The sequence below is a fragment of the Eptesicus fuscus genome, chromosome 18 (assembly GCF_027574615.1).
Source record: "Eptesicus fuscus isolate TK198812 chromosome 18, DD_ASM_mEF_20220401, whole genome shotgun sequence".
NCBI lineage: Eukaryota > Metazoa > Chordata > Mammalia > Chiroptera > Vespertilionidae > Eptesicus > Eptesicus fuscus.
In genome coordinates this window covers 23,158,306-23,185,000 of record NC_072490.1, presented here as the reverse complement: position 1 = coordinate 23,185,000, position 26,695 = coordinate 23,158,306, and the positions used below count along the sequence as shown (strand labels likewise).

Sequence of the window (26,695 nt, the reverse complement as noted above, 5' to 3'; positions counted from 1 at the left end):
AGGAGGAATAGATTGGACAACTAAACAATAATAGAAAACATTGATATGTTTTGAATAGAAAACACAGGTAAACACCTACATAGAGGAAAAGTAAAAAGTGTAGAAAAAGTCAAAACAAATTTAAATTTTCATACTGCTATAAAACATATGTCACATAACCTAAGTTTCCTTGTTCCCTCAACACAAAATAAAAATAAAAACTTAACTGCTTATAATGAGTGAAAAGCATGTTGTGCACTGATAAATACTTAAGTCATTAGTCAAAGACCAGGTATTGATTCTCATTACTCACTGATAACAGAACTAGATAAATGACTGTAAATCAAGAATAAATTACAGCCCTGGCCCGTGTGGTCAGTTGGTTGGACACTGAAAGGTTGCCAGTTATATTCTAGGTCAGGGCACATGCCTGGGTTGCAGGCTTGATCCCTGGTAGGAGGCATGCAGGAGGCAGCCAATTGATGTTCTCCTCTCACATGGATGTTTCTCTCTCTCTCAAAATCAATAAAAATACAAATTAAAAAAGGATTAATTACAAAAAATTTAAGAAATTTCCCACGAAAAAATTTTGAAACAAGATAGCTATAAAACCTGTGTATTTTTAGGTGATATGGGGCTTAGCATAAGTGACTCCATTTTGGCCCTGTTGTCTTATTTTTAACAAAGCCAAATTCTTTTGTCAATAAACATATTATTAGATTAGACTTTTTCAAGAAACCTTTTTTCCTAAAATTCTATTTGCTAGTACCTTAACAAATCAATAAACTATGACTGTATAAGTAAAATCATACTTTATTGAATATTTTTTGAATCTTTAATAAAACCAAAATCCTGATCCCAAAGCCTCAGAGGACTTGCTCTCAGAATGGTTAAAAATCAATTTGTTTATTCAAATTGTAGTCTGAGTTCATGAAAAAAAAAAAGGAAACTCCATGGAAAACACAAATATAAATGATTATACAATATTAAATTATCACCTTAAGTTATAATTTTATAATAATGATTAAGATTGTCAGAATGGCATTTAAGAAAAACCACTGATTTAATAGAGAACAGTAAATATCAAATAGATTTTTAAAAACTGATTTCAGAGAGGAAGGGAGAGGGGAGAGATATAGAAACATCAATGATGAGAGAGAATCATTGATTGGCTGCCTCCTGCAGATCCCGTACTGGGGAATCAAGCCCACAACCTGGGCATGTACCCTGACTAGGAATCAAACTGTGACCTCCTGATTTGTAAGTCAACACTCAACTATTGAGTCACACTGGCCAGAATGGGCCCCCCCCCGCCTTTTTTTTTAAAGCTTTCAATAATCATACACAAAAGACCAAAAAAATTTGCATGGAAAATGGATTTCAATGGATAATCAAAAATTAGTGGTCACGAATAAGGCTGAATTCATGCAATTACAGTATACACAGATTTTAAAAATAATAGCCCCATAAGAAATTACTGGTTATGAACACCAGATTGAATGGGAATGAAAGATTTAAAAAAAAAAAGAGGGTATTTCTCAGCTAATAATTGTCAAATTTTTTCTGTAAAGTGCCAGGTAGTGAACACTTTAGTCTTTGTGGGTCAACTCTGCTGTAAATTAATGAGCATGGCTGTATTAGAATAAACTTTACTTATGGGCAGTGAAATTTCATATAAATGTTCATGCGTTACAAAATATCACTTTTATTTTGACTTTTTAAAACATTTAAAATTTTAAGAGCCATTACTGGATGGTGGGTTATATAAAAATGGATGGCAGGCCAGACTTGGCTCATGAACCAGATTTAAGTCATCCTCTGTTCTAAGTCATATGTTTAATCACACTGTCACCCCCTAAACACAAAAAGAAACTAGATTCTTATCTCCCTCATTTTCTACACCTATCTCACAAATATTTTAGGATTTATCTCCTACTTTTATCATCATGGTCTTAATTCAGAGTCATCATTTCTTACTTGGAGAATTACCAAATACAAAACAAAATGAAAAACACTCCATGTGAGCTGATGCCTTCAGGAATGGTCACACCTCCAATCCATCCTTAGAGATTGCTACTAGAGTAAATCTCTCTGAAATACAAGCCTACTACCATATTTGATTGATCAGGTATAGATACACAAATAAAAGCTATTTGAAAAATAAATCAATAAATTTGATTGTTTTTTAGGGAGAGAGAGAGGAAAGGTGAGAGAGCTGATTTAATATTTAAATACTAGAGGCCCGATGCACGAAGATTCGTGCAAGAATGGGCCTTCTTTCCCCTAGCTGCCGGCACTGCCTTTGCTCATGGCGATGAGCAAATTAACCCGTCATCTTTGTTGGGTTAATTTGCATATTCACTCCTGATTGGCTGGTGGGTGTCATGAAGGTAGGTCAATTAGCATGCTACTCTTTTATTAGGTAGATAAAACATTTAAATAGATAAAACAACTAAAGAAAACAGAAGTTCTTACAAAAGCTAATGAAACATTTGCAAACTTGCATATTTAAGAGGAGACAAAGATAATCCTAATACAATGTAAAAATGTAGGGTCCACATTTGTTGACCACAATATAAACCTAGAATTTTTTTTTAAATCCTTGATAATCAGAAATTGAAATACATTTCACTTCTACATAGCTTATATAATAAAAACACTGTATAGAAAATGAAATAGTGAGTTAATGGATCTAGGCTTTGAGCATCAATGGCTGCCAATATTTAAAATGATAAAAAGGCATTATGTGCCTCCTGATGAAAGGACACAAAAGCATCCAGAGTCTTGCCTAACAGATTAAGCCTAAGTCCATTCAAACTCTGATGCTACCTATCAATTTGGAGAAAATATAGAAGAGAATGTTTAACTATAACATGAATATGAAATCAGCAGATTCCACAGCTGCAGCAAACTCTCCAGATCAAACAGCCCAGGTTCTGCAGTAGATCACTTATGAAGAAAACAAAAGGTTGGAGGATGAAACCATAGATTAAGAAAAATTTTAAAAACAAAACTAATTTTTTAAATGGGCAACACTAAACTGTATTGTCTAGAGATGCACACTTGGGTGATGAAACCATAAAATTAAATAAATTATTATTATGCAAGTCAGAAGTGTGGTTAATTCTGGAGGAAGTATGGGTGCTGTAAATGGCATAAAGCACATGGAAGGGATTCCCCAGGCGCTGGCAAAGCTATTTCTTGACCACAATGCCTCTCACTTCCAATCAAAGGCACCTTGATTATATTATGGGTAAATTTTAACAAACATTTATGGAATTAATCCCTATTATGTTTAAACTGTTGCATTACAAAGAAGAAAGAAAAGTGTCCTAATTCATTGAATGTTTGCATAACTTTAACACCAAAACACAACAAAGAAAGCACACAAAAAAATGATCTCACAATATAACATGACCAGGAAGAAATCTTTCCAGAAATGCAAGGGCAATTTCATATCAGAAAATCTAGTAACTGACTGCATTAGTAAGCAAAGGAAGAAAAGACCATAATATCATTTTACTGAATGTAGCTAAGCTTTGATAAAAGTTGACTCATTTTTAATTAAAAAATAAACTAAGCAAAAAAAAACTAGAACTTTCATTCCTCAATAAAGCATTTATTAGCATGAAACAAAAATACCAATAATAGATATAATGGTAAAACATAAATAATTTTTTCTTAACAGCAAGAAACAGTCAAGACTACTGGCTATTAATGCTTTTTCAACACTGTAGGGAGATTTTTAGTGAACCCTATAGGAAAAGTATAAGAAACAAGAAGTTAAACTTTCAAAGGAAGGCAACATTACAATATTCAGTTGTCATTATCTATTTACAAAAACTTGAAATAATCAACTGCAAAATATTTTTAATTTATAAAATACATCAGACTTCAAATTAAAAAAAAACAAACTTTCCTCTATACCCAAAACTCCTCACAATTCAATAAATGTTATGCCAGAGACTGTGCTAAATACTAGACAAACCAAAAAGAACCATAAGGTAAACACCCCATCATAACAGCAACAGCAAATAGTGCATTGTGAAAAAAAACTATGGAGAAAATGTGTTGACTTGTTTGAAGGACTTACATAGCATTTAATTAAATCAAGGTGCGTAACATGTTCCTAAGTGGGAAGACTCATAATTGGAAAGTTATATATTTTCCTCAAAGTAATCGATACTTCTAATGCAATTCTATTAGAAATTCCAAAGGGATTGTGAGGACAGAAAGTGGCAGATTTAACAAAGAAATTGTAAAGTCCACCTAAATTGTCTGAATACCTATGGTTGTTTTTTTTTTCAAGAATAATAATATGAAAAAAACAGCCTTGTAAGGTGGCAAAACAATAAAATACAGTTATTAAAAAGTATAAAGTCTGTGTAAAGAGTAACAAATACATTGAAAGATTAAAACTAAGTCCAAAACAAATCTGTAACTACATCAAAATTTAGAATACAATGAAGAACATTTGTTGATGAGTTGACTATGATGAGTAAGAGTTTTAAGGTTGCACAATTAGGTAGAAAGATATTACTGATTGAAACTGGAGAAACTAGATGCAGAAGGACCAAATTAAGCAAGAATAAAATAAACTTAATTTCAGACTTGTCAAATTTGAAAAATTCTTGTGGAATCCAAGTAGAGAAACATCCAGAAGATAGATAGATATATCGGTCAGGTGGACATAACAGTGAGCTAGGCTGGAGTTGTCAACTTGGAAGTCATCACATAAACTTGGTCATGGACGTTGATGAGACTACCAGGAGGAAGGTATAGTGAGAGGAGAAAAGCACTTAAAAATTAGGTAGAGGAAAGGAAGCTAAAAGAGACGCAGTAATCAATCAGGAAACAGGAAAACTAGGAATTGTGATATCATATAAGCAAGGGCAAAAACGTATTTCAAAATGGAGAAAAGTACAACTTAAGGTGTGAAAATATCCACTGGAATTACCAAAGTACATTGTTCGTGGTACAAGGTTACAGATTCAGTGTGAAGAATTCAAATGAAGAACCCATATTTCAAAAGTGTCTTTAGAAATAGCTAATGTAGATAATATTTTTTAAAAAGAAAATGAGAGGAAAAACAAACAGCATAAAAAGGGGGGAGGTGGAAGGACATATACAAACAAGAAACAATGGTCACTACAGAGGAATTATAGATCGTTTTCAACTTTATACACTTCTATAGTGTTTGAATGTTTACCAAAATCATGGAGTAATTATAGGTTAACGAAAAATATAGATTATTTTGAAGAAGAAAATTTCCTCCGCAGGTATTTCCTTTATTTAAAAAAAAAATTAAATTACTTAGAAGTTAAAAAAAAATTCAGAGGGGCCTCCTGCAGATCCATACCATTCTAACTCTTTTATTATGGCCACATCCTATAAAATAAAATATTTTTATTCATTCTTTCAACCAGTGTTCATCAAACAGCTATTATGAAACACTCATGCTAAAAACACTGGAGATAAACACATAAATAAGATACTACCCTTAACAGGAGCCAATAGTGTAATAGCAAACACAGGCATGTAAACAAATAAATACAATTCAACATGACAAGTGTATACACAAAGTGCCAAGGAAGATGTAAGTTAAAATATTTTATGAAAGAAATAAAATTTGAACTGAATCTTGAAGAAAAATAAGGTATAAGTTGCAGTCAATATTGTCTCATTCAAAAGAAACAGAAAGGCAAAAGCTGAGAGGTATAAATATACGTTTGAGAAGACTGAGTACTTGTAATGAATTTTAAATCTGCACTCACCATCCTACCCACCATATTTCTTGGTTCCCTAGGTCTGCTCCACCTCTACTGATGAGGACCTCATCAAACCTTCACATCTCTACCTTTAAAGTACTCAGATAAACAGTTATCTTTTTTTCTATGTACTTAAAAAGAAATAACATCTATACATCAAATCATGAGTCTCAAATTTTGAACACCCTGCTTACAGATTATTTTGAACTTATCACATTCCACTGCTGAGTGAAAAAAGAAGAAAATAAAAAGTGAGTCCAGCACAATTTACAATAGCTAAGATTTGGAAACAGCCTAAGAGCCCATCAGCAGATGAGCGGATTAGAAAGCTGTGGTACATCTACACAATGGAAAACTATGCGGCTATAAAAAAGGAATTCTTACCATTTGCAACACCATGGGTGGAACTGGAGAGCATTATGCTAAGCGAAATAAGACTTTCAGAGAAAGATAAATATCACATGATCTCACTCATTTGTAGAATATAATGAACATCATAAACTGATAAATAAATATAGATACAGAGACAAAGAAGTATCAGACTGTTAAACTTCAGGGGAAGGCAAGGGGAGGTGGGGGGAAGGGGAAGAGTTCAATCAAAGGACTTGTATGCATGCATATAAGCATAATGAATGGACACAGATACTGGGGAGGGGGTGTGAGGGCATGTGCCAGGGGGTGGGGAGGTCGAGGGAAGGTCAATGGGGGAAAAAGAAGACATATGTACTTTTATTTGTAACTAGAGGCCCGGTGCACAAAATTCGTGCACGGGGGTGGGATGGGGTGGTGTCCCTCAGCCCAGCCTGCACCCTCTCCAATCTGGGACCCCTTGAGGGATGTCTGACTGCCTGTTTAGACCCGACGGGATTGGGCCTAAACGGGCAGTTGGACATCCCTCTCACAATACAGGACTGCTGGCTCCCAACTGCTCTCCAGCCTGCCTGCCTGATTGCCCCTAACCGCTTCTGCATGCCAGCCTGATCACCCCCTAACCACTCCCCTGCCAGCCTGATTGATGCCTAACTGCTCCCCTGCTGGCCCAATTGCCCCTAACTGCCCTCCCCTGCCAGCCTGGTCACCCCCAACTGCCCTCCCTGCAGGCCTGATCACCACTAACTGTCTTCCCCTGCAGGCCTGGTCGCCCCCAACTGCCCTCCCCTGCTGGCCCGGTCACCCCTAACTGCCCTCCCTTGCCAGCTTGGTTGCCCCTAACTGCCCTCCCCTGCCAGCCTGGTCACCCCTAACTACCCTCCCTTACCAGCCTAGTCGCCCCTAACTGCCCTCACCTGCCGGCCCGATTGCCCCTAACTGCCCTCCCCTGCCAGCCTGGTCACCCCTAACTGCCCTACCCTGCCGGCCTGGTTGCCCCTAACTGCCCTCCTTGCAGGCCTGGTCCCTCCCAACTTCCCTCCCCTGCAGGCCTGGTCATCCACAACTGCCCTCCCCTGCCGGCTATCTTGTGGCAGCCATCTTGTGTCCACATGGGTGTGGCCATCTTGTGTGTTGGAGTGATGATCAATTTTCATATTTCCTCTTTATTATATAGGATACTTTAAACAATAAATAAAATAAAATTTTTAAAAACTGAGTCCAAAAATTCAACTTGAGTCAAATCAGTATCAAGTAATAAGACGTATTTATCAGCTACCATATTTTCCTAAATACTTTCACACACTGCTATTTTAAGGGGAAAAAACTTCATAATTCCAGGAAAGTAATCACTACTGCCATTTTCTTTGAAAAAGTCAAATATGTGCATGGTTGGCTGTTGAAATAAAAGTTCTCTCAAGGAAGAAAGTGGTGGTGGGCTAGGGGTTGGAGAGAATAAACACAAAAGAAAACCTCATTTCTAAAACAGCATTTTTATTTTCATTTGGTGTTTCTGTTAACAATCACAAATAGTCATTTCCCCAGATAAAATATATTTGTGGTATATTTCACATATTTCCAAAAAAGAAATCAAATTATGTTCTCACTTCTTTATAAAAAAGAACTATTTTGCCTTTAAGTTAATTACAAATTGATTACATTTCTTTTAGTTATATGCTTCAACTTAATTTTCTTTTTTTTGTTGAAACAGTACATGTTATATTTGATATATTCTGCCAAAAATATATACGATCCCATATTTTTACAAGGGAAAGACATGTTGAAAATTCAAACTTTCAAACTAAGGCTATATGTATTGTGAGTGAAATATTTTTTTCTCCTTTGATATTCTCTTTTCTTACTATACCTATAATGCAGTATCCTTCCACATTATAACATTACTAGAGGCCCAGTGCAAGAAATTCGTGCACAGGGGAGGAGGGGTCCCTCAGCCTGGCCTGTGTCCTCTCGCAATCCAGGACCCCGGCAGTCAGACATCCCTTTCGCATCTGGGATGCTGCATGCACCAGTGACCATACTTTTCATACAGGTGAAAGGCATCTTGCTGTTGTATGGGCAGCTACATTTTTGTGCCCTGATTATAAAAACATGATCCTTCTGAGGCAGTAGTACCATTTTCCCCATCTTATGGGTGGAAAAACTGAAGCAGAGAGAAGTTAAGTAATTGGCTTTGTCACACAGGTATAAGTGCCAGAATCAGGGCTGACCACAAAATGTGCAAGCCAGAGTCCATGCATGTCATCGCTGCATCATCCTGTTTTTTCAGTGTTTGATTTTTAAATCTATGAGGTTTTAATTTTTAAATCTATGAGGCTGTTCCCAATATATAGGGTAGGGTCCCTAGGCCTGGCCGGCGATCAGGACCATCTGTGGGGTGACCAGCAGGCGGAGTGATCAGGGGGCCCCTGCTAGCACCCACCTTGGCTGGCAGCCTGGTGCCACCCGCTCACCAGCCCCGTCCCCCGCTGTCTCCAGTCACCTCCCTCTTGGGGGGCAGTGTGCATCACAGTTGGTCATTCTGTTGGTCATTCCACAGTTAGGTAGATTTGCATACTAGGGTTTTATTATATAGAATATCACAATATTTGAGATTTGTGTGCTTTTTTAATTTTTTTATTAAGGTATTATATGTGTACATATCTTATGAGATTTGTTTCTAAGCACTCAACATTCTAGAGAGGGGGAATGAAACTAAGGTCACATTAAATTGATAATTTAAGCTATATGAGCATTTCAGACATTAAGATGCCTAATTTATACATCTAATAAAGTTGACTGTGAACATGTGGAATCATATATTTAATTTTTAGATACCACCCCACTATAAAGAATTAGTTATGACACAAAAATACATGCTATATATTCCTAGAAACTGACCTGGTTTAAGTGGCGACAAATTAAAATACGAAAACAAGATAACTCAACCAAAACCAAGCCTGCTTGCTAAAAGTAACATAGGTAACAGAAAGCCATAGTTTTGAAGAGCTGGTATGTATCAGAGAGGACCTCAGGAAAATACTGAAATTAGTAAAAGTGGGGCAGGGTCTTCTGTTTTTGCTATAAAATAAGGAGCAATGTTCTTTAAATAAGAAGCTTAAGAGCTAAGAAATAGGAACGAAATGTACTTTTAGTCTAATGATATTAAGGACTACAGTAAATTTCAAACAAACTACATATGTATGTATGTATATATGTACATAGAGGCATATTTTTTACCAGTGCCTATATTTTTACCAATAAATAAAATTCTGATTCTCTTGACTTTGTCCTAGCAAAATGAACTAAACTTCATACCAATTATACAATTTGACAATATATACTCCTTGAAATTAAAGAATCCTAAAGTGATCCATTTTATTTCTAAACAGACATCAGTCATCTCAGACTTTTTTGTTTCAGTATTTCCACAAAAGAATAATTACAAAATTAATGAAATGTTGTACAGTTCTTATTTGGGAGAATAACCTGACTAAAGCAGACCACTCACTAATAAAGTGCAACTTAATAAATCATGTGGAATCTTATTTTGTTCAAACCCTTACTAACTCCTAGCACCATCTGTTACCATCAAAACTATATGACAAGATATGATATATAATTAATAGGTAAACAACAATCTAATTAAAATGGACAAATACTCCATGTTCCTGCCATTTGGGAGCTCTAATTACAGACTAAATTTTAAGCTTGAATTAAATATTTAAGCTGGAAAATTAACTTTCCTTCTCGAGCCTTGAATACATTAATACAGATATGTGAAGCGACTTCCTGATGGGAACTTAAACATGTAATTTAGTTTCATCAAAGCAGTTACTAATTGTTAAGCAGCAGTACCTTACCATATGTACACAATAGCTATTTAGAGCTGAAAAGGTGGTTCTAAAGCACCCCTCTGCAACCCTTTCCTGATATAAATATAAAATGTATATACAGCACAGCAGTAAATACTACACATTGAAAATAAATTACTTATAGTCTTCAGCTTCCGGTGATTTCTGAAGATGATTAGAAATTGGTCTAAATAAACAAAATATAGCTATATTTGACAAAATGTAAACCACACACAAATATAAAAAGCGAAAGATATTCAAGAACAAAATCATCCAGAAAGAGTATTAGATCACACAAAATTGATTTTTAAAAACCCTGACCTACTGAGTCAAAGTAATGATTTAAGACAGTATATCAATTCTTTTTTTCTTCCTACCTCTTCTCTTCAAAGAATATAGCATACTTTCACAACAACATTATAGAAAGATTTAGAAAGATGACAACTTATAGGTGAATCTTTTTCTAAATTTTTTATTCATTTTGGAATGTGGGAAGCATAAGATTTCAGAGCAAATTACCCTAATGGGCACCTGTTTAAGAAAATAAACACTACAAGAATATAAGAAATATACAGTTTTCCTTGCTATTTTATTTAGCACATATAGAAAATGAGAGACTGGTAAGGAAAGGTGTATATTAGTCATTTTAAAAATAAGTTATTCTGATTCTTTATAAACATAACAAACAATGGTAGGTCAAATATATTAACACAGTTTGGTTATGAAAGAGAACACTGTCAAGGGGTTACTGGAAACTGCTTTTGTTTATATATTACATATTTTGTTGTTAAACATTAAATAGTATAACTGTTAAAACTATATTTAAAATAACCTGATTTTTGTACTTACATAGAAATAGTAGTACATTGCACTGTTTACTAGTAACATTCAAGGCCAATGACAAGTATATAACCCTTGCTTACATTAAATGTCCTATATTTGAAAATTTACCATATTTAAGTAAATTAAAATTTAAATCATTATAAGATCTGCATTTAAGAATAAATTTTTTTTGTCTTTTGACAAAATAACATTTATTTACTATTTTATATTTATTACTAGAGGCCGGTGCAAGAATTCATGCACCAGTGGGGTCCCTCAGCCTGGCCTGCGGGATAGGGCCAAAAACAGCTCTCTGACATCCCCCGAGGGGTCCTAGATTGTGAGAGGGTACAGGCCAGGCCGAGGGACCCCACCGGTGCAGGATCGGGGACAGGGAGGGAAGCAGGAGGTTGGTCAGACAGGGAGGGGCCACGGGAGGGCTCCAGGACGTGTCCGGCTCCTCTGGCTCAGTCCCGATCAGCCAGACCCCACAGCAAGCTAACCTACCTGTCAGAGCGTCTGCCCCCTGGTGGTCAGTGCACGTCATAGCAAGTGATTAAGCGGCCTTAGCATATCATTAGCATATTATACTTTGATTGGTTGAACAGTCGGCCGGACAACCGAACACTTAGAGGTGTCCCTCAGCCCGGCCTGCACCCTCTTGCAATCCCTGCGGGATCGGGACTAAACCAGCAGTCGGACATCCCTCTCGCAATCCGGGACCACTGGCTCCTAACCGCTCACCTGCCTGCCTGCCTGATCACCCCTAACCCCTCTGCCTGCCAGCCTGATCAACCCTAACTGCTCCCTGCCTGCCTGATCACCCCTAACCACCTCTGCTTGCCTGCCTGATCGCCCCTAACCACTTGCCTGCCTGCCTGATCACCCCTAACCCCTCTGCCTGCCTGCCTCACCGCCCATAACTGCTCACCTGCCTGCCTCATTGCCCCTAACTGCCTCTGCCTCAGTCCCAGTCGCGGCAGCTTCATCTGGAAGGACGTCCAGAAGGTCGTTCGGCTTTCTGGTCTAATTAGCATATTATGCTTTTATTATTATAGATTATTGGTCTAGGGGTTTTTTTGTGTGTTTTTTTTAAATATATTTTATTGATATTTTACAGAGAGGAAGGGAGAGGGATAGAGAGTCAGAAACATCGATGAGAGAGAAACATCGATCAGCCGCCTCCTGCACACCTCCTACTGGGGATGTGCCCACAACCAAGGTACTAGTGCATGCCCTTGACAGGACTGAACCCAGGACCCTTCAGTCCATAGGCCAATGCTCTATCCATCGAGCCAAACTAGTGAGGGCTGGTCTAAGTTTTTGCTAACAAATAAGTTTACTGTCTATTTTTGGAACCAATATTTCCTTGTATCTGTTCCTTTCAAAAGTTGACAAAATTTAACTCATGCTTAAATTTTACTCATTTAAACTATAGAACATTTGATGTTCCTAGTATATTAGTGATCCCTAACTATCTGAATGTGAAGATACTTTTTAAACTTCAAAATATATCACAGATCTGCCCTACACACAGGTAAGTTAATATACTTCACTGACAGAATACACTAACTAAATATATATATTCCCCTAATGTTTCCTAAGGAATCATTGCCACAGACTGGCAAATACCCACAGAAAGAAAATAAAGACACCCTTTGAACAATCTTTTGAGGTGAATATTTATTTTCATATTACTCTATGTTACACAAAGATTAACAAATGAAGGACAATCTAAATAATACTGAGAGATGAAAAACTCCATCCTGAAGGATGTGATGGATACACTAAATCTGGATGATTTAAGTAGCATGATTGTTTTCTGATATTAAATCAGTCAACTGGAAGATAACAGAAGTTCCTCCATAATGCAGGCTAGAAAAGTCTATTCAATTTTATTTTAAATCTATGCTGTAAAAGTATATGCCATGGAATTTACTAAGATGACAACTATATAGATATGAAATTCATGACATATTGATTCAACATATTGAATTGGTTTTTAAAACCAATTTATATAAATGATTGTAATAGTCTATATTATGTTTAGCCATTGTGGCATATGGTAGCAAATTTGAATTTAATTTTAAATAAATTTACATAAATATAAAAAGTTCAGTAATTTTTATCCACCCTGCATATGAAACCGAAAAAATAAAAATACAAGAGGATTGTACTTTACAAATGCACTTGAGCCCGAATTTCAAACAAACCAGAAATCTGTTTATTCTTAAAAAGAAACAAAAAGAATTGACTTCCATAAGAAAAAAAGAAGTAATCGATAGGGAAGGTACTACTAAATAAAAAGCAGTAAATATTTATGTTTATACATAGAATTTATAAATATATCTATATATATTCATCAGTAAATATAAATTACATTTACTATATATGCTTTAAAAATTAATATAAGTCAAAGACCCCCAGACTGACATATGGTATACACATATTCAGATGGAACTAATAATTAAGACAGGAGCACAGTAACTCTATTTTGGAGAACTTACATACTTAACAAAATGAAAATATTTTTAAAGGCCATCAAGTTTTTCTTGATAGGTACCACAAAGTCAGAGATTTTATCCCTTGTATAAGGATGTTCCAACTTCCTATCATTAGGGCTCAAGCTCTGATTAATTTAAGAGACTGAGCCAGAAAAAAATACAGGCTCTGAATATGGGGGATAAAGGTCATTTGTGTGAAATAAAGCAATCTTTTTTTTTTTAAATATATTTTATTGATTTTTTACAGAGAGGAAGGGAGAGGGATAGAGAGTTAGAAACATCGATGAGAGAGAAACATCGATTAGCTGCCTCCAAGGTACATGCCCTTGACCGGAATCGAACCCGGGACCCCTCAGTCCGCAGGTCTGCAGGCTGACGCTCTATCCACTGAGCCAGACCAGTCAGGCAAAATAAAGCAATCTTGATAACAAACATTTACACCTTCACATCACCTCATCCCTAGTTCCATCCAAATAATTAACTGGCCATATATCCAAAAATTCTAAATATATTAAGCAAGTCCTAAGATATGATCCCTAAATTTGAAGTTTATAGTTTCGGTTTATCAGAGGCATTTTCAAATGTCTACCTTTGCGAGTTGCTTTACAGATATTTTTTCTGATTCTCTAAACCATCTATAAACTAGATATTATGCCTATTTTACAGAAAAGGAAACTGTAGCTCAGAGATTAGTTATCTTATCTAAGGTAACACAACTAGAACTCAGATCTCTAATGCCAAACACTGTTTATGACACTATTTTCTCTAACATTGTATTCTAAAAATATTCAAACATACATAAAGTTGCAGGAATGTTACAGTGAACATTCATATACCAACTATCACTGACATTTTACTATACTGTACTTGCTTTATCACTTACCTATCTATCCATCATACCATCATTTTTTATGCATTTCAAAGTTGCAAAAGCTATATTACTTTTTCAACATTTTATTATAAATATTTTCCAGTATGCAGAAAAGTTGAAAGAATTTTACAGTGAACACCCACCTAGAATCTTCAATTACATTTTTGAATTCTTGCTTTACTATAATGTCTATCTATTTGTCCACCCTTCTATCAACCTACCTTATATTATTTTAATTACCTAAATTATTTAATGCAACTTCTAATCCTCTTCTGCAAGAGGAGAGCTAATGAAAGGTTATTTGTATATATTTAAAACTGTTATCTTAACCTTTATAACTTTCAGTTCAAGAAATGTTTAGCTAAACATGCTTTGAATGTTTTTTCACTTTTTAATTTTTCTATCAGGTATAAAGACACAAACAAACCCTTCATGAGAGGGGAACTCACGTATTCCTCTTTTGAGGAAAAAAAGCTCTGAAATGTTTTCTCAGACTATTAGAAAAATTGAAAAATAATCCATAAAAAAGAAAAAAGTTCTTGGGGGGGAAAATTGCATTGCCTGACAATTGAATAGATCTGAGAAACTTGGTAGAAAGGTGACTCTGAAACTTCACTTTGCAGAAAAGTTACACTACTAAAACTAAGTAATTAGGTTATCTCTATACTTTTACATAGTATTTATAGTTGTAATTCCATGGTGCGTATATTTATTACATCCTATATAATAAAAGTCTAATATGCTAAGTGTCTGGTCATCCAGTCAGCCATTCAACCAATCAAAACATAATATGCTAATGATATGCTAAGGCTGCTCAACCACTCACTATGATGTTCACTGGGGCAGATGCTCCGACTGGTAGGTTAGCTTGCTGCTGGGGTCTGGCTGATCGGGACTGAGTGAAACAGGCTGGACACACCCTGGAGCCCTCCTGCGGTCCCTCCCCAGCTGGCCAACCTCCTGCATCCCTCCCCGGCCCTAACAGTGCACCAGTAGGGTCCCTTTGCCTGGCCTGCACCCTCTTGCAATCCAGGGCCCCTCAGGGGATGCTGGAGAGGCAGTTTCAGTCCGATCCCTCAGGCCAGGCCGAGGGACCCCACTGGTGCACGAATTCATGCACTGGGCCTCTAGTATACATATAATTGTCATGTTCTGCTAGTAAGATTTTATTCTCAACGTACATGAAGTGATTTCAACATATCAGTATTTCCCAGAGTTTGGCTATTAATATTAAACTAATATACCAATTTATCATACTGTCTCTCTTTATAAGGTCCCTTACACCCTCAGTGAGTGCTTTCAAACTCATTGCAACATCTAGTTCTTTGACTTCATTTCATTTCAATCCCTTAGCACCCCTTTCCAGTTCTACTTCCTTCCCTATCAACCCTAGAGTAGATGAGCTACTATTTCAACTAATGTTTTACCAATACATTCTCTTTTCTTGCTCTTTCCTGAAAACCTTCCAACACTTGCCCTATCAGTCACTGTCTCTGACTTTATATTGAAATTACTGAAAGCAGAGGAAATAATGGACCAACAGGAATTCCTTCCACCTTTTACCCAAGTGAAGCACCCACATCCACTGTAGCCGCCAAGGAGTGTACCACTGCTGTGAAGAGTGCAGTTTACCAACAATTTCCAGCTGTCACACCTTCAGGATCCATAGCAGTGTTCACACCAAGGCCACACTTGCCCCCCACACAGAGGGATGCTAGAGGAAGACCATTCCTGCCCAACAGAGGGCATCTCTAACGGGTAAAATCTGCTCGACCCAACAACACCAGCCCCACAACATTGATACAGCCGAGACTTTCTCAAAGCTGTATTGCTATCTGAGACTCTTCCTCCCCAATATGTCTTCCTTCATCCTCTCTTACACAGATGTCAGACCTACTTACACATGGCTCCCTCTTCCTTACCTTCCGATGCCTAACACAATGCTTGGAAAATGCTCAGCAAATAATTGTTTAAAAAATCCATGCCAAGCGTACATCTTTTACTATAACTGATATCCTAGGCCTGAGATACATATATTCAACCATCTCCCAAGTATTTTTAATCAACAAGATGCCTAAACAGAAGTCATTCTATTACCTTCAAACTGTCCCTGTGGTAATCTCTATTTAAGGAATAACACCACCAATGAATCATCTGCCCAACCCGATACCAGTATTTTCTTGCCTCTCTCTCATCCAATCAACTGAAGAATCCAGTCAATTCTACTTTCTCAATTAGTCTCTTCTTCTCTCTTACTCCTGACTAACTTAACTTAGTATCTCAATTTATCCCCTTACCTCATGTAATAGTCTCCTAAACTGGTATCCTGGCTCTTGAGATCTCCCTCCAATTCACTTATGTGATCAAATGCTGCATAACTGCTCTTTCTAAATACAAATTTGATCACACTACTCCTTAGCTTAAATTCCTTCACCAGGTCGCAATGTCTAGCACTACAATCTGGGGCTCTTCTTACCACATTGATTCTCCTTCCTCTTCTATTTTTCCTTCAAGAAAAATGTCCAAACTCTTAGTATAATGTACAAGACTCTTCAAAAATCTAAATTGCATATCTCAGGTCTCAATATTAGCCAAAATGCAAAACCAAACCACTTGCAGTTCCTCAAATACACTTTAGGTTTGCAGTCATTTCTGCAATGTTTTCCACTGACTACGGTGTTTTTCTTCAACACTACTCACACCCAGCTCAGCCTGCACCTTCTCTGGAAGTCTCCTTAGAATCCCACCCCCAAGCTGGTTTAAGTTTCTGGGGTCCACTAACTCCCATGCATGATTCTATCATTATCATTCATCACACTAGATGTTAATGTTTTTAGCTGCCATTCTTTCTCCTATAAACATAAAGCTCCTAAAGGAAAGAATTTTATTTTAACTTTGCTGATCCAACACCTAAAATACTGTTTGCCATAGTAGGTAACTAAGCAAAACTTTATGTGACAAAAAAAGTTTAAAAAAAAAAAAAAAGGAAGGAAAAGAAAGACCCTTAATACTTCAAGAAATTTGTAAAATTATTTTACAAAATAAATGTAAATCGTACTTGCTGGTTTTCATCTTCTCCCCTGTGATGACTAATTTTATATGTCAAGTTGACTGGGCTAAGTGATGCCAAAATAGCTGGTAAAACATTTCTGGGTATGTCTATGCGGGTGTCTCAAAAAGAGATTAGCACTAGAATCGACTGAGTAAAAAGATGCCTTCAACCAATGTGGTCATCATCCAATACACTGACGACCTGCACAGTAAAAAAAGGTGGAGGAAGGGCAAACTGACTCTTTCAGCTTGAGCTGAGATATTTGGACTCAGACCAGAATTTAGACCATCTTCCCCACACCCCACCTCATCATCTCAATCAGGGGTCCTCAAACTTTTTAAACAGGGGGCCAGTTCATTGTCCCTCAGACTGTTGGAGGGCCAGACTATAGTTTAAAAAAAAACTACGAACAAATTCCTATGCACACTGCACATATCTTATTTTGAAGTAAAAAAACAAAACGGCAAAAACACCCGCATGTGGCCCGCGGGCCGTAGTTTGAGGATACCTGATCTCAATTCTCAGGCCTTCATAATGAATTACAACACAGGCTTTCCTGGTTCTTCAGCTTGTAAATGGCATATCGTGGGACTTAGCCTCCATAACCACATGAACCAAGTTCTATTTCATACATATGTGTGTATGTGTGTGTATTCAAAAAAAAATGTATACACATACTCTGAATACTTATAAACGCAGTGTTTATTAAAATACATTTCATTTTCAGCATTGAGCTACCAGCTGTTAAAGTGTGTATACAATTTTGGGGGACACACTGTATATATAAAATATAAAATATATAATATATGTATGCATATATAATATCTCCTAGTGATTATGTTTCTCTGCAGAATTCTAATACAACCCACAATGCAGGAGGCAAGGCCTATAAATTGTCCCACAAAACATTTCTGAGAGTTATCCTAAAGTACTCACATGTGCTCATGAGCAAGACCAGTCAGCCAACAGTCACCCACCATGGCACATCTACGATTTACCCCTCTGTGTGGTGTCGAGGTCTGCTTCTTCTATTTCCTCCTAATTAAAGCTGAGGGGCCTCATCTGTTTTCCCGATCCTGGTATCACCTTTGCTCTGTACTGATGATTACTGGTCACTACTGTCCCTGACAGGGCACCCCTGCAGCTTCTTCTGCACCTCCCCCCCAACTTTCACTGAGCCCAGCTTCCCCTCTGCTCTAATTGCGGCTTGGTCCAGCAGCACTGCTGTCACACATGGTGCCCATGCCTTTCTAACACTGCCAGCACAGTGCAGTCTGCAAAATGCCAGTCACTCAGTGAATTGTGGCAAAGAAGGAAAAAATGCCTTTCTACTGGTCCCTCAGTTGGAGAATACAGGGGCAATGCTGCTTGTCCCCAAACAACTTTCAGAATATATCCTCATTTTCCCATTCTTTCTATCTTTTTTTTCTTACAAGCAACCTATCCTCCTAACTCCACAAGGCCTAAGAGATCTATACCAGAAAACAAAACAGACCTCAAGATAAAGTTTAAAATGCTGCTTCTCTAACAAAAGGAGACTATTGTCTGGCTCTTTATTCTTTCATTTTCTTAAAAACAAAAATCCTTTTTTTTCTTCCTATGCATCAAAGACTACAGGCAGCCACCCTGCTGGTCACTACACTCAGATATGACTGAACCCCTGCAGTTAACACAAGTGAAGTTCACACTGGAAACATGTGACCCAGAAAAGAGTCTTAAACACTAAAACAAACAAAAACTATTTAAACATGGAAATCATTTCTTACTCCATGTTTCTCATACTTAATATATTCCATTAAAAGCTTTATATTAAAATTTCTGAATTACATATGCCACTCAAAGCAACTTTCCCATTCATACACACACAAAAAAAAATGTCTCCCTTTTGGGAAATATTTCACAAATGAACTTTTAGAAAAAAAATTTCAGTATGATTAGGCCAAGAGTGTCACACTACTCAGCCCACAGTACTTGCAGGCAGTGGAAAGCATTCCAAAAGACATTTCCAGACAAATTCCAACAGAAAAAAGAGATGGCCAGAGTGTAGGACAGCAAGCAATAACTGCCCTGGCTGGGAATTACCAGTAAATTTATCCCTATGGTGAAACGATTTATTCTTTATGCCATGAGAACATAAGGTAAGAACAATAACTCTTCTTGCAAGTTTTGTACTCAATTCAAAATCTATTTCACAGGGTAATATATACCAACAAAGTACAATTGTAAATAAGAAAGAACTCCAGGGGGAGTGGGAGGGGAAATGCAGATCTGTCCAGTGTTGCTAAGTGATTAGAGCATCGGCCCATGCACCAAAGAGTCATGGGTTTGATTCCAATCAAGGGCACAGACCTGGGATGCAGGTTCAATCCCAGGCCCTGGTCTAAAAAATTAAAAAATCAATGGAAAAATATCCTCAGGTGAGGATTAACAACAACTAAAACAAACAAAAAAACAAAACAATGCAAATTCTCTGAAAATAAAAGAAAATTTTAAACAAGTATGCAATGAACATTAACATTACTGGTAGTTCAATTCCATTCAAAAATTGACAAACACTTAAAAATTAAATTCCTGGCTTTATAAACATGATAAATAAACAAATACTTTAGGTTAATATATTTTTCACATCAAGAACTTTATGAAAGAAATTTTTCCTCAAAAGTCTATTATTGCCATAGCCAGTGAGGGTCATTGGTTGGGCTTGTCCCATGCACCAAAAGGTTCAATTCCAAGTCAGGGCACATGCCCAGGTTATAGCTTAGTCCCTGGTAAGGAGCACGTAGGAGGCAGCCGATCTATATCTTACATCAATGTTTCTCTCTCTCCTTCTCCCTTCCTCTCACTCTAAAAATCATTAGAAAATCTTTTTTAAAAATCCATTATTAACAAAGTGTTCAATCACTAAAAATAGAACTCTGTTTTTCTTCTTTTATTTTTATACTTTTACCCATCTCATAAATTATGTATTTCTTGGATTTTAAAATCCTATCCTCCTAGAATTTTCATATTTTGGAGGAAAAAAAGGGAAATCTTCTACACTAATAAAAGAGAAACATGCAAATTGACCATCACTTTGCAACGCCCACCAGCCAATCATGAGTGAGTATGCAAATTAACCCAACAAAGATGGTGGTGGCCCCGCCCCCCAGCCACTCTGGGCCTCTGGGCAGCATGCATGCAGGTGTGGAGCGGCTGGGTGGGGTGGGACGCCTGCTATGAGGGGGAGAGCAGGGGGCAGAGGGAGCTATAGGAGCGGCGCTCTGGCTGGAGCGAAGCCTGAAGACTCCAGCCAGAGAGAAGACTGAAGGCTCTGGCTGGAGCGAAGATGGAAGGGAGTGGCCAGAGCAAAGGCCTGGGTCCCGGGTGCCTGCTGGCAGCCAGGGGAAAGAAGGCCTATTGCACAAATCTTTGTGCAACGGGACTCTAGTATATAATAAAAGGTTAATATGCAAATTGTCCCCTCAGGAGTTCGACTGACCAGGAGTTCGACCATTCACTATGATGTGCACTGACCACCAGGGGGCGACGTGGAACGAAGGAGGGCTCCGACAGGCCCTGATTGCCGGCCAGGCCTAGGGACCCTACCCATGCAAGAATTTCATGCACTGGTCCTCTAGTATAGATACATCTATTTAAAAGTGGATGACTTTAAAATTGATCTTTACAACATATACATCCCATGTTTTTTAAATACTTTAAAAAACAAAAAAAAAGGAGGGGAGGGGCAAAGAGGCTTTAAAAGCATCAAAGAAATAAAGATGAGCAAGTACTAAGGCAGTATGGTGTAAACTTTAGGTAATTTTAAGTACTTTAGGTAATTTTAAGTAAACTTTAGGTAATTTTCTAAATTATTTTAATTTAGAAAGAAAAGTCTCAATTCAGTTATAAATATATTTTTAAAAATAGCACACTATACCTTAGAGAATCTGGATAGTGGCATTTTTTAACAAGCAGCAACAACTGAAAAAAAAAAAAAAAAAACACCTCCTCCTTATGCTGCATTTATTCAATTTGTGAACTCCTACTGCAAATGGTCCTTGAGACAATATTATAAAAGATTTATAAAACAAAATGGATAAATATGACCATTTATTTAAAATTCAAGCAATTTTTCAAATCTCTATTTCTATTCAGAGTGTCCAATTATCTACAAGATATATACAGGCTGCAATACAAGCTATTATGATTGATTTTTTAAAACAAAAATACCAGCACATATATACACATAATGAATCTTATCTCCCTTCAAAGTACCCATTTTGGGCAGCTATATATCAATTCCATTGAAGAAAAATAAAAAAGAGACATTCCTAAAATACTTTGATTAATGGATTATGTATACATCTTCCCAAGGGGATGACTTCAAAGGGAATAACACACAGTTGAATAAATAAGCTCTGATATATTTGTTTAAAAATTCACCTAATTTATAGTCACATATAATATAGAAAACAAGCTGTAAAAGACATAAAGTTCTCTGAACAAATAAATTTCCATTTGAAATTCAAACATTCAAAATAAATATTTTCTTGCCACCCAATAGTAAGAAAATGGAAAGTGATAAGGTATAGGAAGGTAAGTATTATAAAGTCAAATAAGGATGAAAGGCCATTATGTTTACCATCTTTTGAGAATTAAGTGACTATTGAGGACGAAGAAAAAGACCTTCAAACCTACAGCAAGCATTCTATAACAAACAGCAACAAATTCAGTGGAAGTAGTCTTTAAAGTTTGCACTGACATATTATGTTTTACGAAGCATTACTTCATCTTTTACTTTCAGTTGTAGTATATGCAGAAGTGATTCCAACTAATAAAAATTCATCAAAAAAAGCAACTCATGTTCAAATAAACTACGTATAGAAAAGCACACTACTGTCAATTCAATTTTAGCATCTAAAAGACAGTAATTTTTACTCTACCCATGCAGTGTTTTGAAATAGATATAATTTAAAACCTTGTAACTTGTAATTACTATATTTATGCATCTATAGAAACATCCACACAAACAATTTAAAATTATATATTTTCTTCAATTCATCTTAATCTAAAAACTCTTCCCAAAGTAGTTTTTATTTTTAAAAATATTATTACAAGGCATGCAATTTTACCTTTTTTGTTTATTTGTTATGAAAATGCTACAAAACGAATATGTTGACCACAAATCCTGGGTGTTCAATGCCTTCAATCAAACCACTGCAATTAATATGAAATTCTAAATACAGAATATAATACCACATAAATACTATAACAGCCAAGTCCTGTCTAAGAAGCCATATGTTTTTTCCCATTGTTCAAAAAAAGGAGATGACTTCCCGTCACTTATGTTTCTGATTAGCAAGGTGATTTATGCCACAATCACTAAAAATGCCAGCAAGTGAATGAGAAAATGCATAGTGACTGCACCAGATGTGCACAATAAACAGGAATCCCATTGTAATCTCTGGTACTTAGTTTATATGAAGGTAATGTAGGAAACACTCTTGGATATGGCAAAGTCACTCTTTTTTTACATTTGACTATAAATGATATGAAATAAATTGTGTGTTTTATACTTTATGGCATGCATACATTGATAAATTAGGTACCGTTTTGTATCCCGACTTATCTACAAGACAAACCTGGCTAAGATCATGGGGATTAATTGCTTCAGAAGTGTGAAATGCAGCTTTTCCATTCTTTTCTGCACACTCAGTGAAGAAACAATGATTAATCACTGTTTAACTATTCTCTTGAGGATCTATAAGATTGCCAAAGCAGGACTTATCCTCATAAATCCAAAAAATACAGGTTTAGATTTGTTGCCAACAACTGAAAGAACATGAACTTAAACCCATTTGTTATCAGATTAAAATAATGTCAAGGTTTAGAACCCCACTGGTACACAATTCCCTTTTAATCGGTGACTTCAATAAAAAATTAGATCAACACCAAGTATAATGAAAGCATATGTATTTTATAAAATAATAAACATCTTTTAAAAATTATAAAATATCTAGAGCCTAATAAAGTCAAACAACATACTACTGAACTTGAACTGATAACCATCCTTATCTACATAAATACTTCAATTCCTCTGTGCTATTTATAAAAATTAAAATACACGCTGTCAGATGAAAAACTATTTTCAAATGGTTCTTTCACATGGAAAATGGCTACTTATTCCAAGATATTTTATTCCAGACAGCTATAGCTGAATGACAATTATGTGGATAAAATTATTTAGCTCCAATATATTTATAAGACTTTATAAGACTGAAAATAGAAAACTCAAAACTTTAAGCCTATACTATATATGATCCAAAAATATGTAACATTTTGCACAGAAGTAAATAAGAAGAAAGGTTTAAAATATACTCCAAGTAATTAAGGCTTTCAAAATATCTTCAGCCAATATTCTGAAGAAATTAAGTAACTTATAAGTTGAGGCAAAATTATTTTTCACTCTATAAAACTCTGAGTACATATTTTTAATAACTGAAACCTCATTCTGTCTCAATAAAACACTAATATCATAATGGTTAAATCATTACAAATAAAAAATTTTAAATCCCCTTTAAGTGGGTCAGCTGTTCATAAACTATAAAGTAAGTATTCCTAAATGGTAATAATCTAAAATAAAAATTCAAATTTCTATGTAAAATAAAAAGTCAGTTCTCAATTATAAAGGTTCCATTTTCTATTTGTCTGATTACATGTTCATATAACTTTCTTCCTTCCAATTCATGATGCTTCTTTCAGGTCTACGAGGTACCACAAAAATACTAGCAGAACTACAGGAACAGGAGGTCAACTTCACTGTTCATTGTCTTTTTAAAAGTGAGTAAAAGAAAGAGAAAGTGAAACATATTCTGTATTTTCCACATTTCACTTTTATTTCGAGTTGGCTGTTAATTCATTATCAAAAAGTGAAAGTTATGTCTAGTTCGTGTATATTAAAAACCTAAAACATTTCACAATAAACTTCCCAAAAAATTGATTTTCTTGACATGATCCATTTTTTAAAAGAAAACATTTAAAAATGACATTTATTTGTTAACTGAGTATCTACCACAGAGTGAATAGTTAATACATATGTGTTAACATTAGATGCATTTACATTGTGTCTACTCTTGAGGCTGATGACATGTTATAGTCAATTGAAAAACATTTACCCTTTTACAAACTTCTCCCTACATTCCCAAATATATTTTCAATTAAAATATTTCAATTCAGCCCTAGCCGGTCTGGCTCAGGGGATAGAGCGTCAGCCTGCCAACTGAAGGGTCCTGGGTTCAATTCCGGGAAGGGCACAAGGCTGGGCTGCAGGCTCAATCCCCAGTAGGGGGCGTGCAGGAGGCAGCCAATAAAAGACTCCCTCCTCATTGATGTTTCTACCTCTCTCTCTCTCCCCTTCCTCTCTGAAATCATATATATATATAATTTCAATTCAATGAAACATATTTAGAAAGAACCATCCTTCTGTTACTCAAATTATACCACTAGCATAAAACTGCACAGAGATAATAGTTTGCCTTGAAAAAAACTATTAGGATGGAATTGAAGGTTCGGAGACAGACATCAATATTAGCTTCTATATTTTGGACAAATTTGAGAAGAATTGGCATTAATTCTCCTTTAAATATTTGGTAGAATTCACCAATGAAGCCATGTGGTGCTGTACCTTTCTTTGTTGGAAGGTGTTTTTTTGTGTGTGTTTTTTGGTTTTTTTATTTTAAAATATATTTTTATTGATTTCAGAGAGGAAGGGAGAGGGAAAAAGAGATAGAAACATCAATGATGAGAGAGAATCATTGATAGGCTGCCTCCTGCACGCCCCCTACTGGGGATCGAGCCTGCAACCTGGGCATGTGCCCTTGACCAGAACCAAACCTGGGATCCTTCAGTCCATAGGCTGACGCTTTATCCACTGAGCCAAACCAGCTAGGGCTGTTTGTTTTTGCTTTTAAATATATTTTATTGATTTCAGAGAGAAGGGGAGAGGGAGAGCAGAAAAATCAATGATGAGAGCGAACCATTGTTCGTTTGCCTCCTGCATACACCACACTGGGGATTGAGCCTGCAACCCAGGTATGTAACCTGACCAGGAATCGAACTGTGACCTCCTGATTCATAAGTCGATACTCAACCACTGAGCCATGCCTGCTGGGCTGTTGGGAGATTTTTAATTATTGAGGCAATGTCCTCATAGTAATTGATCTGTTCAGATTATCTATTTCTTCATGATTCAGTCTTGGTATGTTGTGTGTTTCTAGAAATGTATCCATTTCGTCTAAGTTGTCCAATTTGTTGGTATATAATTGTTCATAGTATTTGCTTATGATTCTTTGTATTTCTGTGGCATTAGTTCCAATATCTCCTCTTTCAATCCTAATTTTGAGTCCTGTCTCTTTTCTTAGTACACCTAGCTAAAGGTTTGTCTATTTTATCTTTTTAAAATAAACGGCTGTTTCATTGATAGTTTTTCTTGTCATTCTAGTCTCTATTTCATTTATTTCTTGCTCTTTATTTCCTTTCTTCTATAAACCTTGTGCTTAGTTTGTTCTTTTTATTTCTAGTTCCTTGAGGTATAAAATTCAATTGTTTATTTGAGCTCTTTAAAAAAAAAAGGGGGGGGGGTAGTTTATCACTATGAACTTCCCTCTCAGAAATGCTTTTGCTATAGTTGGATTAGGAATAATTTTTATCTTCTTTTTACTTTCCTATATACACCAAACTTCCTAAGACAACATATTACTTTTTTAATCAGAAAAATGCTTGCAACCTTTTAAAAGGATAGAAAAGCTACATAAAATGGGAATGGGTACTAGAAGAGACCACTTTGGGAAAGTATCTGGGTTATTCTAAGCTGATATATAGGACTGAAAAAGATAAAAATGTTTTTTAAACCAAGAATGACTTAAGGACATTTAAGGGCATATATAATTTATGTAGGTGGGACAAACAGGAAGAGAATAAAAAAATACACACCTTGTATAGGATGATTCTATCAAAGATTATCCCCAGTTCAAATTTTGAGTAATATTTGTATCTATTCTTACTATAGAAGAATCTTGGAGTTTCCCAGCAGTTACTCAGTTCTTTCACCAAATCATTTGATAGCTTGTACTGAATGGAGAAAGATGAGACGCACAGAGGAGACAGGATAAAAGCAACCTGACTGAGACAGACATCAAATTGTCTGATTCCATTTACCTTTCTAACACGTCAGTCATGAACAAATATACAAATGATCTAAGGCATGGTATTTGAAATTGTAAAAGTGATCTGTTATTGGATAGGGAAATAAATTTAGTTATAAGCACCGGCATGTATTAAATAAAACATACAAAAATATAATAGAAAAGAGCACAGCCAGGTAGTCAGGCTAAAAACTCTGAATTTTTGTTTCAGTTTCATTTGTACATTTATACCTGTGGGAAATGGCTTAAAATGTAAATTTCATTTCTTACTATGGATTGTGGTGAAAAAATAAAAGT

General features: G+C 36.1%; 1 protein-coding gene across 1 annotated transcript in view; it reads right to left on the bottom strand.

The window, feature by feature from the left end:
- Window positions 1-26,695, bottom strand: part of TBC1D5 (TBC1 domain family member 5) — a 463,678-nt gene that overhangs the window by 323,529 nt on the left and 113,454 nt on the right. The window lies entirely within an intron of this gene.